Source organism: Sciurus carolinensis, chromosome 16 (genome assembly GCF_902686445.1).
Source record: "Sciurus carolinensis chromosome 16, mSciCar1.2, whole genome shotgun sequence".
In the NCBI taxonomy this organism is placed as follows: Eukaryota; Metazoa; Chordata; class Mammalia; order Rodentia; family Sciuridae; genus Sciurus; species Sciurus carolinensis.
Window position 1 is genome coordinate 33,805,765 of NC_062228.1, and position 14,283 is coordinate 33,820,047.

The following is a 14,283-nucleotide window of genomic DNA, read 5'->3' on the forward strand; positions in this document are numbered from 1 at the left end:
AGCAGCTATGACCATCTCCCCCTCTAGTACAAGGTGGCTGTCTTGCAGAAGGAAGGCTGAATGAGGGAATTGGTCCACTTCTCAACAGACTATACCCTGACAGGTCTGCATCCATGATGAAGTGGGCTCTGAATGGGTGGAATTCCAAACCCAGGGGAAGCAGGAGTCTGCCAACATGTGCCCTGGGACCCACAGTGATTTCGGCAAAACCTAATCCAGTTAATTCCCCCTCTATATTTGAAAGTGTATAAACCATCTTAAGTTTGAAAACCCAGAGCCAAGGATTTGAGAGTGAGAGGTTGACTGGGAGGAGGAGGGTACTTGGGGAGGTGAGGGAGAAGTGGAACAGGGAAGGGAAGATGGCCAGACCATGGGGGGTTCATGATGAAGTGAGCCACACTGGGAGGCCTCAGTTACATCTCCCAGGGAAGCTGGGAAGTTGGTGCAAAGCACACACCTCAGCATGAATTCGCTAAGGGGAGAGGGAGCTGGGCTACTTGTACTACTAGACGTAACAGTGATTTATTAACATGCCCACAGAGATGCTATTTCCCAGGTACTTTCAACTTCCCAGGCCTATGGACAAAGTGGGTTTCAGGAGCCTAAGGGCAGTCTGTCAAAGATGCAGTGAACATGAGTGAAGCGTTGACAGAATCTGCTGCGTAAGTCACTCAAGGGCTCAGTGTTCTCTCCTGCATATACGAAACCCACCCCAAACTTCTGAAGGATTCACCATTCATCATCATCAAAATGTCTGATTAGTGCACCTCCTGCACTCAGCACACTGTTGAATGTGGTTTGGAAGGGAAAGGAAACTAACAGACTTTCCTTGCTGAATTTTCCAGTTTACAGATAGGCAAGACAGATTTCTTGCAAAAATTTAGGAAATACACATGCCCTCCTCCCCCACTGTCATATGCCTATGTGAGAGAATAAAGAATTCACAACTAGTTCTAAAAAAAGAGCCAAACTAGGAAGAGAGATACATTCACAGACCATAGAGTAAGAGAAAGCGACAGAACTAACAGAGAGGGCAGAAGGAAGGATTTCATTTATTATAATTGGAAAAAAAGGGAGGGACAAAATATTCTTGGTACCTTTAAGCATTTTCCCCAGACGAGGTCTAAAGTATGTATATCTGTGCTGGAACATTCTAATTGTTATATGGAATCTGGTTGTCACACAGGTCCTCATTATGTACTTGAATTCATCCTTTAAAGCCAAAGAATTCCTCAGCATCTCCACTTCTTTTGATGTCTTAGTTGTAAAATATTTTCTTAATATCTAAAAATAAAAATCACACCAATTAGCATTAATTTAGTGCTTACTATGCTGAATTGTTTTGCATGTGTTAGTTAACTCATTGACTACTCACAACAACCTGTGGTTAACTCTTAGATCCCCTGTCTTATAGACAAAGAAGCTGAGGCCCAGGGCTGAGCAGAAGAGCTGGGATCTGAACCCATGTGAGCTGACTCCAGACTCCCATGTTTACATTATCTTTTTTCCATGTGTTCTTGTTACTTTCTTATGTTTTTACAAACATAAATCCTATCTTAATCATTTCTATTGCAAGGATGTGAGGGTCTGATCTTTCTACTATGGTAAATGTAATACCCGCACGTGAACCTCATTGTAAAACAGGGCCCATTCAAGAAGCAGAGAGAGTTCAACTTCCCAAAGACAGCGTTTGGTTTCTCCACCAGCATGCCCAGGTCATCTACTAGCAAAGACTTGTAAGTTTTATCTCACACCCATCTTTAAGACATCTACTCTTTAAATCTAGGGAAATTCACTGTGAAATACAGAAAATCAATTTTGATTGCCTCTCTTGGCCACCATGAGCCGGTCCAACCACTGGACTTTATATTGAGTAAGAAGGTGAAAAATGCAAATGGCACTGCATTCTGACTAGCTTCTATTGGCATTTACTAAATAAAAGAGGGATGTGTGTGGTTAGAGATGGAAGCATTGCTTAGAAAGCACTTGAGCAATTGCTTAGATTCACATTTATTACAGTGTGATCCTGAGCCTAAAAAAGAATTGACATTTTTTCCAGTCAGGCTTATAAACGCAAACCCAGAGAGGCCTCTCATTCTTCTAAACATCTCTTCAGGAGGGGATCAGAGGGGAAAGCTCAGGCCTGACACTGTAAAAAGCTTATGCTTTGCTTTTCCACGGTATTTCTATTACAGTGTAAGTGTGTATGTGGCATAAGCTCATATGTACATAAATGCTATTTGCTAAATTTAAAAGAAAGATGGTTTTCCCACTTCTAACACTTAGGGACTTATAAAAGATAATGCCTTAAGAGCCAGCAAAATCCACTACTACATGCAGAAAAAAAAGACCCTCTTATTTTGCTAAATATTTAGAGAACTGACCTAGAGAAGGGCAAAACTAGGAACTACCAAAGTTAGACTGGGTAAAATGATCAAAGTGTGCATTGGGGACAGGTTCTGTATGCAAGAGTGGGCATGGGGCATGTGCACCTGTCCACACACACTCGAGAGAACAGACAATATTTTAATCCAAAGCATTTAAAAATTTCATCATTTTGTCTTGACTTGTTCTTTCCACATGTTCATGTTCAGTAATACTATCAGCTTTGGAAGTGTCAGGCTCAAATCAGTCAGGAGGATTTGTTTAGAAATTGTGACTGGTCACAATGTGCCTTTATTTAATCTCCACTGCCATCCAAGTCTCATAATAAGTGACGTCTATTATGCAGCACTGCCGTGAGCTTCAGTGTGGCCTGCATGGCTGAGGCTCTCTCATCAGACACCCACAGAGCCCACACCATGGACACAGGCATACAGTGACTAGCCTGGGGAGGATGGGGGCAGACAGGTGCATGCAGAGTGTGCAGAGAGACCTTTCTGATGGCTGTCACATATCCTGATGTGGCACAGCACTGGGCTGTGTTGACAATAACACTAGTGAGGACATTTAGATTTTAGACTCATCTTTGTTTCTACAAACTCCTTGTGTGTCTACCTTGCCTCAAATACTCAGAAACAAGTGTAAAGACAGGATATGACATCACGGGATATGCACACCAAGCCCCCAAAGATGGCATTGTCCAGACTGAAACCACTAAATTAAAAAAAGTCAATACACATTTCAAAAAGTCATTAACTGAGTCACATATTTACAAAATATGGTCAACAGTGTACTGATGATTACACTTTCTTAGGAAATTCTTAATAATTGGGACCATGACATGCCAGATAATGCTAAATTGAAAACTGTGCAAACACAGTTTACACAGGTAAATAGAGTCAAAAATGGAAAAAGAATGATGAATCAAAAGCCTGTCTCTAGCAACTTCTGAAAATTTTGGAAGCCCCAGATCTGTGAAATTGGAATTGTAGAAAATAGGGATGTTACACTAGAAAGGAACTCAGTAAGGTTGGAAAACACATCCATGGTGTTGAAATGTCACAGGTAACAGCTGCATAACCAAGACGAGAGTTGATCTTGAATATGTGATGGAAAATCTTGAGCACCAACTTGGCAGTGGGGAGGGGTCAGTTCAGAGGAAGCAGAATTGAGGAAAACTGAAGGTGCTCACTAATGGAGAGAGAAAGCAATCAACAGGGGGATAAATTTGCTAAATATGACCCAATGAGATAAGAAGGGAGAGAAGTACTGATATGTAGAGGATCTAGAAAAGTAAATTAGGAAAGATGCATTTCTCCTCACTATTCAATTGTTCTCCCAAAATGCAGCCGATTCACATATGACATATTTTGATAAAGAAGAATGGGACTTTTTTTCTTTTTGGAAAAGGCAAACTGGATAAAATGCTGAAATATGCAGTAAAGACTTATTTTTATTTTGCTCTATTTCACTTCATTTTATTTTTAAGTTAATGCTCAAGTTATACTTACCATGTTTCTGCACCATTTATAGCACTTCATAAGCAATAACCAGTTTAATCTTCTTAACAACTCTAGAAAGTGCTATTATTACACCATTTTACAGATGAGAAAACCGAGGCATGGAGAAGTTGAATAAGTTGCACAAAGTCACACAGCTAGCAGATTGTCTGTACACAGGCAATTAGGCTTAAGGACTGACCCACTGTGCTGTCTGCCTCTGTAAGCAAAGGAATTAACATGTGACATTTTGATTTTCTCACTCTAATTTCTCAGCTTCTGAACCTCTGAAAGATGAAGTGAATGTATGACAGAATTCTATATGCTTTAGGGAAGGAACAGTAATGAGGAAACTTGACCTTAAAATATATCCATTGTCTTTATAATTAACATGGGAACTTAAGGATCCTTTAGAGGATTAAATTGGTATTACACAAAAAATAAAACAAGAGAATAGATGGATTGGAAAGATACATATTTTTTCTGTTATTCACAATGATTTTCACACTGGGATCAGCTTAGAAAACAACCAGGACAAATGGCCAAGAATAAAATTCCCCCAAGTGTTACTGACTCATTCTAGCAGAATGGTGTATAGCAGCATTCTTAAGAAGTGTTTCCTGCCACAAAGGCCAGGCAGGTGCTAATGGTAACAGCTCCCCAAAAGCCACAGCTTAATAGAATGAAGTCCTGAAGGGTCAACTGCATTTCTCTACAAAGGTGTCAATCAATCACCCTTACCCTCAGGCTTTACTTCTTACAGTTGTGACCTTACCAATAAGACAAACACCATTCACTCACATATTCATTCAACATTCGTAGAGCTCCAATTTAGCATTGAGATGATCCCAAAATGAATGAGACAGTTTCTACTCCTCAGAAAGTCCACTCAGAGAATATGGATTTTTAAAAAAAAGTTGGAACGAACACATATATTATTTCCTCTCTCAACTGAAACCCCAGCGCAAAGAGAGTAAATGTGAAATTTCTACTTCTAGCCCAAACTGAGTAACAGACACCCCTCTTACCTAAGACAGTGAAAAAATGGACAAAGTACATGAAACAGCAGCATGTCAAACCATAACATCAGTCAATAAAAAGCAGTGCTCCTCATGGGAAGGGAAGCAAATGAGATGAGCCCTGCAATTGCTGAGTGTACTCCTGGAGGGAAGTCCCAGGTCACAGCAAAAAGAGGGTGAAGCCAGGGAGAGCCAGTGGACTCCTGGAGTGGAGGAGAACTTTAGGGTCTGAGGGAACCTAAGCTGATAGAGTTTACAGAGAAGAGCACTGAAGAGGTCAGAGCTACCCAGAAAGAGTGCTCTAGAAACCTGAAGATGCTCCCCCTCGAATATTCACTTGACTGTTGAAAAGTGCACACATGTGAGGAAACTCCCAAGGTCAGGCTGAAAACCAGGTGAAAGGATTACACAACGTGCATTTTGCTCATACAGACTCAGGAATGGAGCTATTTCCACCAGTCAGACTGGAAAACCTCCAAATCACTGGGTTATACAGAAACGATGCCTCCATTGTGGGGAATAATTAGTCCTCAACCAAACAGGGCTTTGGTACCATTTAACAAGTCTTCAAAGTAAGTACAAAGGATAAAACTGTTTCTAAATTGTATGTCAGATAAAAGCTTGAGGATATTTATAGGAATATGAAGATATCCAACATCAACAAAGTTAATTTAACAATATCTGGCACCTGGTCAAAAATTACTTAGCATACAAAAAAGCAGGAAAATAAGTCCCATATGAGGAGATAAATCAATCAAAATAGACCTCAAATTAACACAGAATTAATAAAGATAACTTAAAAAGTTATTATAACTGCATTACACATGCTCAACAAGTAGAGACATAGAACATATTTCCAAAAGGCCAAAATCAAATGACCAGAGATGAAAACTACAATGTTTGTTTAAGATAAAAATTACATTGGGCGAGGATGTGGGAAGAAAGGTACACTCATACATTGCTGGTGGGGCTGCAAATTAGTGCAGCCACTCTGGAAAGCAGTATGGAGACTCCTTAGAAAACTTGGAATGGAACCACCATTTGACCCAGCTATCCCACTCCTTGGCCTATACCCAAAGGACTTAAAATCAGCATATTACAGAGATACAGCCACATCAATGTTCATAGCTGCTCAGTTCACAATAGCCAGATTGTGGAACCAACCTAGATGTCCTTCAATTGATGAATGGATAAAGAAACTGTGGTATATATATACAATGGAATATTACTCAGCCATAAAGAATGATAAAATTATGGCATTTGCAGGCAAATGGATGAAACTGGAGAATATCATGCTAAGTGAGATAAGCCAATCTCAAAAAACCAAAGGAAGAATGACATCGCTAATAAGTGGATGATGACACATAATGGGGGGTGGGAGGGGTTAGTGTTGGGGTTGGAGTTGGGTTTAGGGAGGAGGGCAGGAATGGAGGAAGGAAGGACTGTATAGAGGGAGGGGAGGGGTGGGAGGGGTGGGGGAGAAGGGAAAAAAATGGCAGAATGAATCAAACAACATTACCCTATGTAAATTTATGATTACACAAATGGTATGCCTTTACGCCATGTACAGTCAGAGAAACAACATGTATCCCATTTGTTTACAATAAAAAAAAATTACATTGGATAAGCATGATGGAAAATTAGAAACTATGGAAAAAAAGATGAGTGAACTTGAAGACACAACATAGAAAATAATCAAAACGAAAGGCAAGAGAATGGCATAAACAAACAGGGAACTGTGAGCTGTGAGATGACTTTATGTGGCCTGTGCATGGGGACCTAACGCTCTGAAACAGAGAGGCAGGACAGAAAATACACACACACACACACACACACAAATAAAAAAATAAAAATGATGGCTAAAAAATGTCTAGTTCTGATAAAATAATAAAAGCACAGATCCACGAGACTTGATGAGCTGAAGCATAATAAATATGAAGACAATTACAGCAAGGAATGCCATAACCAATTTGCTAAAAACCAGTGACACAAGTAAATTTCAAAAGCAGCTTTAGATAAAAAGGCACGTTATGTAGAGAGGGTCAAAGGTAAGGAGGACTGCAGATTTTTAGGCTGAACTCATGCACATGAGAGGATGGTGGAGCACGGTTTTTTAAATGTTCTTTTTTTGGTGTTGAGGACTGAACCCTGGGCCTCACACACACTAAACATGTACTCTGTCACCTGAATTACATCCCCAGTCATGGAATAACATTTTTAAAGTACTGAAAGGAAAAAAGTGTCAACCTAGAATTCTACAGTTAGTGAAAATATCTTTAAAAAATGAAGGGGACATGGAGACTTTTCCAGACATTGAAAGGATAAAAGAATTCATCATCAGAAAACTTCACCACAAGACAGATAAAAAACCTTTAAGCAGAAGTAAAATAACATTGAGTGAAAATGAAAATCTATATTAAAGAATGAAGAGGACTGGAAATGGATACATATGGAAGTTTTACACACAATTTAAAATATCTTTAAAATACAATTGACTAAACAAAAATAATAACAATGTGGAATTTGTAATGTCTGTTGAAGTTAAATGTATGGCAATAATCACAAAAAAGATTGAGAGGAAAGAAACAAATATGCTATTGTGAAATTATTTCACTATATGTGAAGTGGCATAAAATCACTAGAAGGTAGATTGTGAGAAACTAAATATATATACTATGACTCCTAAGCTAACAACTAAGATAACAAAAGAAAGTGTTGTTGCTGATAAACCAATAAAGGAGATAAAATAGAATGATTAAAAATGGTGAATCTAAAATTAGGAAAAAATAAAAGAGAACAAAGACTGAATGGTACAAAAAGCAAACAAATAGCATTTAAACTTAATCATGTCACATTAAATACAAATTGTCTAAATGCAATTAAAAGGAAGAGATTGTCAGACTGGATATAAATGCAAGTTGTTTCTATGTTGCTTACGAGAAAGATTTCAACTAGGATGGCACAAGGTGGTTAAAAGTGAAGGACGGAAAGGTCCACCATGTTAACACCAATAAAAAGAAAGCCACATTAACATCAAACAATGAAGATTTCAGAGCAAAGAGTACTGCCTGGGATAAAGAATGTCGTTTCATAATGATAAAGGAGTCAATTCATCAAGAAGATGTAACAATCATGAATGTCGATGTGCCTGAAAACAGAGCTTCACAATACAGGAAACAGAACTGATATATTTGCAAGAAGAAAGAGCAAGTCCGCAAAAACGTTTAGCTATTTTAATTTTCGTATCTCTGATATACAGACAAGTAGACAGAAAATCAAAAAGGAAATAGAAGATCTAAACACCACAGACAACTGTTTATTTTTTCAAACAACTTTTTAAATTGACATTTAGTGAACATTTCACCCCTAAACATAAGAATACATATTCTTTCCAATAACACATAGATATTTACAGCACATAGATATTTACAACAACAGACCAGGAGAGATGTTTCAGTAGCTAAGAAAAGACTCAAGTCACATAAAGTATTTTCTCTGATCAATGAAATTAAATTAAAAATCAGCAATGGGAAATCTTCAAATATTTGGAAATAAAATAACATATTATTAAAACTAACATGCAGGTCAAAGAAAAGTTCAAGAGAAAATTTAGTTAGCATTTTGAACTAAATGAGAATTAAAATAATATTTTAGAAGTTGGAGAATGCTACTAAACTAGTATTCAGAGGACATTTTATACTACCAGCTGCATATATTAGGACTCAAGAAATCTCTTAGCTTCCTCTTCAGAAAACCAAAGAGAGAGAGAGAGAGAGAGAGAGAGAGAGAGAGAGAGAGAGAGAGAGAGAGAACAAATTTAAGTAGAAGGAAGAAGCAGAAGAGAAGAGGAACAAAATAGGAACAGAAAAACAATGACATGGGAAAAAAAAGAAAAGTAATAGAAAAAAATTAATGACACTAAAAGACTGTTCATGGGGGAAGACTCATAAAATTGATAAGCCCCTAGTCAGATTAATGAGGAAACAAATTGCCATAAACAGAATTGAGAGAAGTAATGTTATTCTATTTTCTTTATGTGTTAAAAAGATAAAAGCAGAACTGGGTGCAGTAGCCATCCGTGTCTGTAATCCTTGACTTTGGAGGCCAAAGCAGGAGGATCACAAGTTTGAGGTCAGCATCAGCAACTTAGCAAGACCCTGTCTAAAACAGCGAGGGGGTGGCTGGAAATGTAGCATGTTGGTAGAGTGCCCCTGGATTCAATTCTCAGTACTTCAAAAAAAGAGAAAGAGAGAAAGAAAGGGAGAAAGAATGAAACAGGGATATTGTGAAGAACTTTATGCCAGTACATTTAAAAACTTAGATTTTTAAATTTCTTGAAAGACAAACATTGCCAAGTTTTACTCAAGAAGAAATGATAATCTAACAGCCCTTTTTCTCTTAAAGAAGTTGAATTGGTAACTTTAAAAGAAAAGTTCAGGCAAGATGACTTTGCTATTGAATTTATCAAATTTTAAGGAAGAAATACCAATTCTGTACAACTCCTTCATGTAACTGAAAAGCAGATAATATGTACTGATTTATTCTATGAGGTCAGCATTGCTCTAATACTAAAACAAAATAAAGACATTATAAGCAAAGAAAATAGGCCAATAACCATAACCCAGGAAAATTCTAAACAAAATTTTAGTAAATTGAATCTAGTAATATATAAATGGATGATATATCATGACAAAGAAGCAGTTTATTTCAGCAATGCAAAGTTGGTTTAACACTTGATCAATCAATTATCAATGCAATACATTATATTACTAAACTATATATTTCTAAAGAAAAATCATATGGTGATCTTAATGGATGCAGAAAAGGCATTTGAGAAAATCTAACAAGAACTCCTGATACTAGCTCTCAAATATGAAAACAGAATTGAAGGGAACATACTCAATATGATAAAGGGCATCTACAAAAAGCACACAGCTGACATCATACTTAATGGTAAAAGACTGAGTTTCCCCCTAAGATCAGAAACAAGACAAGAATGTTCAATCTCTCCATTTCTACTGATAACGTATTGGAGTTTCTGGCCAGTGGAATAAATTAAGTAAAAGAAGTAAGAGATCAGATTTGGAAAGGAAGAAGTCAAACTGTCTTTTATTTACATACAACATGATTGCCCATATAGAAAATCCAAAGGGATATACAAAAATGTCTAACTAATATGAGTTATAAAACATTAATTTTATGTTTACATGCTAACAATGAATAATCAGAAATTGAAGTTTTAAAAAAGATACCACTTACAAACCTAGTGTGGTGGCCTGCACCCGTAATTCCAGTGACTTGGGAAGTTGAGGCAAGAGGATCACAGTTCAACACCAGCCTCAGCAACTTAGTGAGACCCTGACTCAAAAAAGTAAAAAAAGACTGGGGATGTGGCTCAGTGGTAAAGCACCTCTGGGTTCAATACCCAGTATCAAAAAACAAACAAACAAACAAACAAACAAACAAAACCAAAAACCAAAAACCATTTATAATAGCATCAAAAGACATGAAATACTAAGAAATTATTGAAAATAACTAAGTATATTTTAAAACATTCCAAATACATAGGCATAAAGTCTTGTACTTTATGAAATTTCAGTGCCATGAAAATAGAGGATCCTGAAAATCTCCATGAAGAATAAACAGAGCACCTGCACAGGATAGACTGGCATTAGACTTCTCAATAGCCCAAACATGAGGAAGGGGAACCCGGATGGGTGATGCTAACTGAATTCTCATCAACCACAGAAAGAAGTTGCTAGACATTGTTTAAAGGTGATTAACTACCAAATAAAAATATATACATATTTAGAAATGTAGAGCTAAGTACCAGGAGGCTTACAAATAGAATGGGTTAAAATCGGCTACCTCTGACACATGAGTAGAGGGTTAGTCCCTAACCCACATGGTTTTAGGCAGTATAGCAGTGAGCAGGAAGGAAGTTGTTCCTTTTTCAAATCTCTTTTGATTTTTATTTAAATCAAGGGCAAAACCTCAGTTTGTTACCATTATGAATTTAACACTCTTTTCTTTTCTCTGTGATAGTTACTGAATCTCCCTTTTAAACGAGGTCCCTTTCTCAGACCTCAGGCTCCGGAGTATTTTATTAGTATCTACTGTTGTGTTTGTTGTGTTTACTTTCATGGATGCTATTTTTTATCAACAAGGGCAACTAGCTTTCCACTTATGGTACTGATAAAGGTTAAATTGACCCTCTTAAATAAATTTATGATTTTAAAAAATGGGTGATTTAAGAAGACTAGTAAAGGAACAACAGCACAGGAGGAAAGTCTTTAAGGCAACAATTGTGAAGTGGTTTCCAAATTCCTGAAGTTGGGGAACATTGATGTAATCACAGCTCTGCCCTGGCTTACCTTCAAACAGCTCCTGGCAGGACAGTGAAACAGTAAAGGAAGAGTGGCCTCATTTAGGCTGGACACTGGCAGCATTTTCAGGGTAAGAAACTTTGCTCATGGTTTTTAATAATCTCCCAATTAAATGCAAGTGTTGCACGATATATCCCAATTTAAAGCGTACAATAAAACCTAGAATACAGCCTTGGGAGTTGTGGGCCCATAGTTTCTGCAAAGTAGATGGCAGATAAACTGCTGAGCTGTTTTTTCCTTTCCAATTATACCTAAAAAAGAAACACACACACACACACACACACACACACACACACACACACACACCAAGCAGACCCATAAAGCAAAAGACCCTTCCACATTTAACAAATGTACTCAACATCTCCACATATGTGTTCTTTCAAACTTGGAGCCACCAGACACTTAGGTGGGAGAGAAGTTTCACACCAAAGCTGCTCGACCCTCCCAGCCTGGGGAAGTGATTTTAGCAGCAGTCACTGTTCCTTCACCACATGAGACTCCCACAGCTGTGAATGGCAGACAGCAGTGAGGTCACTACAGCCATCTCAGCTCCAAACCTTAAATGAATATGATTATTTGGAAAAATAACTAGTGTATGAGAAGCTTCCAATGACCGTTGTGGCATGTTTACAAGGAAATTTGGGGAAAAGAAGATCGAGAAAAATAAATCTAGGTCAAAGACAATGGGGAACAAAGATACTATTAATGAATTTAAAAGACAGACCCTGGTCTGTGAGAGTGTGTCATATCCAACAGACACCAGGATCACTATGCAGTGCATGTGTGCGCGCGCACACACACACACACACACACACACACACACACAACAAATTAGTAAGACAAACAACCCAAGAGAAAAATGGTTGAAGTGTTTGAAAAAGCAAATCATAGGCAGGAAATACCAATAGCCAATAAACATGACAAGTGGTTCAATCTCCTTAGCGATAAGAGATGTACATTAAAATAAAGAGATCCAATTTTACACCTATTAAAGCACTAGACATTTTAATGTCAGACAATATCAAGAGTTGGTGTGGATGCAGGTGGAAATATAAATTGAAAGCTCTACTTTGGAAGCAATTTGACCCTGTCTATTAAACTGTAAAACATGCAAATTCTGTGATCCAGCAATTCCACTTGTAGGCACATCCCTAGAGAAGCACTCATAAGCACAGAAGTCACATACTACAGTGACATTTCCAATAGTGGAAGACTAGAAAAACAAATGCCCCTGAGTAGGAGAAAAGCTAAATAAACTACAATATAGGCACACCATGAAGTATCACAAAACAAATAGAGTAGATCTAAATGGATTAACATGGAAAGAGCCTCAAGAAACATTAATTACTGAAAATGCCAGTTGCAAAAAGATACATAGAATATTTCACCAGTGTGGGGGAGAAACCTTTTGAAAACAATGCTATCTAGTCACAGTGCTATCAATTTGCGTGTACTGTGCCTAAATGTATAAATGTTTTGGAGGATGCAGACTAAACTACAACAGCCGCTGGAAGAGTGGGGAAATGGCACCTGGTACTGGAGGGAGGGGCCGAGGTGACTCAACTTCTCTGTAATGTTTTAATTTTTTTCAAGGAGCTGGTATTTGTGTACTACTTGAGTAATTTAAGTACTACAACAAAAAGTTGAAAGGAATAACACTAAAAATACTGTGGACAGAAAAGTTAGACCAGTATCAGGAGCAGTATCGGGAATGTCTAGCAACTGTCAGGGGTCCAGCAGGTGGAAGGCTACCCCTGGGCGGGGGAGGGAGGACACCTCTGTAGATGCATTCCCAGTGACTGCAGGGCCCACAGGCTCCCAGGCCCCCTCACTAGACATAAGAAAAGGTTGGAGCCTCACCAATAAGACTCAAAGCTGCAGTCCAGGAGTCCTTGGGGACAGGGAATTCAAAAGGCAGATATGCACGCAGTAAAAAGGACTCTTTCTCTGCTTCTTATTAAATGGTTACATCCACACATTGCACTTTAGCAGCTAAAATAAAATTCCCTAATGTGGTCTTGTGGTAATCATATTGTAAAACAACACAAAATGGCAGTAACTCTCCCATTTTTGGAGGTAGAGTTCTGAAATCCACAGTGCTCTTGTCAAGAACCACAATTTGGTAAAATGCACAGTGATTAGAAAGCAGATTCTCTTTCTAAATGCCTGGAAATTCATGTCCTTTATAATTGCCCAGAATTCATTTCACTTGCATGAAAAAAAATATAAAGATACGCAATCATAAAAACACACTTAGACATCCTGAGCAAAATCAATGCCATATTATTTTAGTTTATTATTCCTTGTAGAGTTCACACTGGTCTTCCTACGTGGATATTTATTTATACCAAAGAAGTGAAAGAACATAAATGTCACACTTGGGACAACACTAATGCTAGAATTGAGTAGAATACATATAGCATCCACCTTAATTTAAAAAATGAAAGCAGTCTTTACAAATCAACCTCACATAACACAGGACAAAGCTGAAGGTCACTGTATTATTCATTTAAAAAGGCACTGATAAGGATTAAAATTAAGGTTCGGGAGATTTGAGGAACTGTTAGCTTGAGTAAAGGGCTTCTTCTTAACAGGAGATGAGGGCAGGGCGGGTGGGGATGATAAATAGTATAAGAAAGAATATGCTCCCCCCACCCCTGGGGCTTTGTTATTCTTCTCTTTGGAACCTCTAAGCTCTTTATTCAAGAGGTCCTCTGCTATTCACAACTTTGCTGCTCTTATGAAAAATTAATGATTGCTTTCTCTTCAACAGAAAACGGCCTTATTTTGCAGAAGATTAACAAAGAGTCCGTGCAGAAGTGAGTCCCTCAGCAGGAGAAGCTTCTCTCACACCAATACATTTATGGCTGGGGGAAAAGAGCCCCTGTTAGTTCAAGGATAGCAAGTAAATGGATAGTGTGCAGCCTGGTACAGGCAGTAGAACAAGGACTACATCCTTCACAAAGGGACCTGCCAACAATAGCAGCCTGCCCACAA

The 14,283-nt window shown here is 38.1% G+C and overlaps 1 long non-coding RNA gene across 3 annotated transcripts in view; it reads right to left on the minus strand.

The window, feature by feature from the left end:
- Window positions 1-14,283, minus strand: part of LOC124967290 (uncharacterized) — a 53,549-nt gene that overhangs the window by 9,413 nt on the left and 29,853 nt on the right. For all 3 annotated transcript variants that reach the window (XR_007105504.1, XR_007105505.1, XR_007105503.1), the window contains one exon: window positions 1,098-1,284. This is a non-coding gene — a long non-coding RNA (uncharacterized LOC124967290). The remainder of the gene's footprint in view (window positions 1-1,097; window positions 1,285-14,283) is intronic.